The sequence below is a fragment of the Helianthus annuus genome, chromosome 16 (assembly GCF_002127325.2).
Source record: "Helianthus annuus cultivar XRQ/B chromosome 16, HanXRQr2.0-SUNRISE, whole genome shotgun sequence".
In the NCBI taxonomy this organism is placed as follows: Eukaryota; Viridiplantae; Streptophyta; class Magnoliopsida; order Asterales; family Asteraceae; genus Helianthus; species Helianthus annuus.
Genome location: NC_035448.2, coordinates 61,112,983 through 61,117,622, shown reverse-complemented (window position 1 = coordinate 61,117,622; position 4,640 = coordinate 61,112,983).

Genomic DNA, 4,640 nt, shown 5'->3' with positions numbered 1-4,640 from the left:
CGAACCAGCCCTTGTTCTTCACCTTTTCTCAGATTTCTCTCAACTCCGGTAAGTTTTCACTCTAATTCTTGTACGTTTTTGATCATTACATGATTCTACACCTTTCTATCTTTCAAAACTTGATTTCTAACCGTGAAATCATCAAGATCTAAGTGTTCTTGGGTGATGTCATCATGGTGTTCGTGAAGAACATCATACTTTGGCCTCATTCAACCGTGAATAGCTTAAATCTGACCGATTTCCACATAAACAAACTAGGATTTGTAAGAATCTTAGCATTTTCATGGAAGGATTTCCAACTTTCTTTCAACTCTTTTACACTCAAAACCTTAAAATCGATAGAAACGGAGCTCGAACCAACTGACTAATCATTCTAACAGTCAAGAGGTTCAAGATTCGGATTCTATCTACGAGGTTCACCGATTTCGGGTTAAACATCAAACTACCATTCCGAACAGTTCACCGGCCGGACTTGGGTGATTCCTGTCCGAACCGGTGAAGCAAGTAAGAACCCACGTTCTACGGTCTAACTCGCTGTCAAAATACCTTAAAGTCATGCAAAATAATCAAAATAGCCAAGTGTTAGGCGAAAGGCCGACCAGGTCAGAAATGCTGGCCGAACGGCTAGGCTGTTCGAACGAACAGCCCAGCCGATCGGACATACCAGCCGATCGGTCGGGCCAGCCGATCGGCTAGCACATGTCCACACTTTTCAAAACTTCATGAAGTATACTATTGACGAAGTGATGTTCGATCGAATATGCTACTCGATTGGTAAACATTAATCTTCGGATCATGAGATACTATGCTTCAACACTTAATCGATTTTGCAACTCGTTCGTAGTATGGAATGCCAGCCGATCGAACAAGCTGTTCGATCGAGTGACTTCCTGCTGAGAACAACTTCTGAAGTTCCTAACCGATCGGTTAAGCCGGCCGATCGAACAGGCCGTTCGATCGATCGACCTGAAAGGTAAGAACACTTCAGTGTTCTCAAATACTACAACGAAAACTTCAAAAGTTCAAACCATCATACACAAACACATCAGAGGAAGAAACAATCCACTCGAATGGCCCAGCCGATCGAGCCTACCGGCCGATCGAACAGGACTGTTCAAACGGACTTTCAAGCCGATCGAACAGCCCGTTCGATCGAACCTGATGTTCGATCGACCAGGCTATTCGATCCATCCACACTTGTTTACATTTCCGCGTTACTCATCATTATGCTATCGAACTATTCAGGCTAACCCTACTCTCAGCGCTCCTTTCAATCCATAACCAATCACTGTGAGTGTACTCGAATCCCTTTTTTGCTTTAGCACTTTTGGGTGTTACATACGTTAATTATCAAAATCACAATCGAACACACTATTCAAACTATTTGAACGCTAACCGATTGCATGTATTACGTGACTAAATGTATGCTTGTTGTTATGTTTACACGTGGAATGCTGTCTACCTGCCTTAGCAACATAGTACTATAGTTTGGACTCAGCACCCGTTCTTACGGGGGTTGTTAAGGACAATTACTTGCATGGGTTACGGTGGTAACCATGTATTGCGAACTGTCTTGGACAGTCAACCCGCAGTCGTTGGTATCGATAGGTCCATGTCGATAATTAACATGCATCATTTCCCTCTGTGTACGTGCTGGTTATGCGTAAACTATTCGAACTCTATATGCTATCATCAAACTTGTATGCTCACCTTTACATTATATGTATTGACTTTATTTTAACGTATGTGACAGGTGTTTAGGATGCTTACTTGCTCTATCTGCTGTGAAATCGAGGCTAGGAAAGAGTCTAGAAACCAAGACAATTTATATTTATGTACTTAAATCTGAGTTGTCGGAACATGTTTTGTTTGAAGGATATCTATGTCTGTAATAACTAAATTTATCTTATGGGTCACGGTATGGGACGTGATATTTAAACTATTCGGTAATAATAGTTGTTATGGAATTTCTTTGAACAATCTGTTTCGCTTAGTGCCATGCCCCGATGATTCCGCCATCGGTTGGGGTGTGACACTTTAAAGTGTGATAGTCAAGCAGCCATTCATATTGCTCGGAATCCAGTGTATCATGAGAGAACAAAACATATTGAGCTGGATTGTCATTTTGTGAGAGAAAAGCTTCAAGAAGGACTGATTTCTTTGTCTCATATTTTAACCGAGGATCAACCAGCTGACTTGTTTACAAAGAGTCTTTCTTCCACAAAGCATCAACTTTTACTATCCAAGTTAGGGCTTTCATTCCCTCCAACTTGAGGGGGGGGGGTGGGTGTTAGTTTACTCAACTACTTAGCTTATTTATTCTGTTAGTAGTTAGTAAATATTCAGTTAAAGAGTTAGTTAGTTGTTAGACAGTTGTATAGATAGTTGTTAGGCAGTTGTTTAGAGCAGTGGTTTTAAAAGCTTGTAAATAGTTTAAATACTCAGACAGTTAATAAGATAACAACTTTTCCCCAAATCATTTCATTCAAAATTACAGAACAATAGAGAGATTTTAACAAAAAGTTAAAAGTTTATAACTATAAGAGTTGGTGTTAAGAATGCTTTAGGAACAGTTTACCACTAATGGATCCTTTATATTGGTGTGAGTGAGTTAATTATATTGATAAGAAATGGTTGTGAGTGGTTTTGTGTGGTTGTGACTTGTGAGTGGAGGAGGGAAAATATATATGAGAATGTTAGGTGTGGTTTGTTTTTTCAGAGTTAAAATGTCTGCGGACCATATCTGCAAACAACTGTAGGCTACAAAAACTCTGCAGTTTGCAAGAAGAATACTATTTGTTTTTTTAACTTCTGCAGCTGTTAAAATAAACTGAAATTCTAATAACAAACACCAAAATTCAGAAAAATAACATAAAAATTATATAAATTAACACCAAATATTCTAAAAACTATCCGTCATTATCATCCTATTCTCATAAACTATAACACCAGGTCCACTAATTTGAAGCTCGAATCACTCCACTCTACTATCAAACTTCAACATCTATTCATACAAAAAATAAAACAAAATCAAACACACTATACCTTAGGTTTGATATGAGATTCTTACTGAAACTTCATGAAAAATGAACAAGCAAAGGCCTCTTCTAGTAATAATTACAGGTCTCCTCCAAAACTACATTAACTTTCACTTTAAGATTCATACATCTAAAACCTAATTTATCACTCAAATCCAAACATCATTTCAACATTCTCCCAAACTACAATATCAGATCCATTTACGACAGTGGCAAGGAGTCCATTAGGGAGAGGCAGTCGGAGGCGGAGTAGAGCTCAACGATGGTGGCGAGCGGCGACGAGTCTATTCCGGGGAATTGAGAGAGTTGTGGTGCGGTGACCAGCTAGAGATATCATCTACGTGTACAACGGCTCCACCGCGGAGAGTAGGGTGGCGCCGTAGTGGAAGGTGGCGGCGGAGGGTAGGGTGTCACCGGAGTGGTAGGTGGCGGCTGGGAGAGGAGATGAGTTTAGGGTTTTGATGAAAAGTTTTTTGTTGTGTTTAGGGAAAGAAGAGGTTAGAAGAGGGTATATCACATCTGCACCAAAAAAGAGGTTGCGCGGACCTTTTTTAATGAAATGTCTTCTGAAAAACAAACACTCTACAGACCTAAACGTATGCGCGTGGTCTGCATGATGCAAACAAAAGAGGCCAAGAAGAGCTTTTGTGAAAAAACAAACACCCCCTTACTATTCATCTGTAAATATATGAGAAACACTGTTCACCCTTATAAATTTCTTAGTGTTTTTAAAGGTGGTTGTGAGTAGATGAGAGAAAAAAAGGTAATGTTAAAGGTATAAAAAAATTATTGAAAATGAGAGAGTAAAAAATAGTGATTTTTAGTGTAGTTATATGGATATGGATAATGAATCCAATATGTATAGAGCATTAAGGAGCTTTTACTGATAAAATAACTTACAATGTTAGGATATAATGAGAAGCTGTGATTTTGTAGGAAGTTTAGGGAGTCATTGTAGCCACTAGATTGGATAATGACTTAAAGCGATGGAATTCATCAAATACAAAAGAGGCGTCTAAATTTTTAAGGGGCATTATGGTCCATTCAAGATAATCTTGTCTCTCCCTTCAACTTCTAACATTTTTCTAAAACGTTAATCACTCTTTCATACAATATTTTTTTCTTCTAAATTGCACTATAAAAATGAGTGTTTTTTTTACCTTAAAAATGAGTATATTATCTATATATAAAAAACACAATGAACTGGGTATGCCCAATTTTTTTTTGTATTCTACATTGTGTTTTAAACGAAAGCTAGATTACATAGTAATTTAATTGTGTTTTTTTAATAATGTTTTGTACAACAGGAGATTCAGACATTTGTGTGTGTTTTTCAAGCAAAGGCTTGTACATGTTTATTTCATTGCGTTTTTTCACTATGTTTTTTTCAAATACAATTGTGGCTTGGAACTTCATTGTGTTTTTTTTTTTTTTTAATCAAAAACCCAATTCTTCATTGTTTTAAGAAATGCATATAAGGTGAAAAGGACAATTGCATCTTTTTCATTGTGTTTTTAAACAGAGGCTTGCACTAATTTATTTCATTGCGTTTAACAAAAAACACAATAAAGTGAAAAATACAACTGACACACATATCTATGT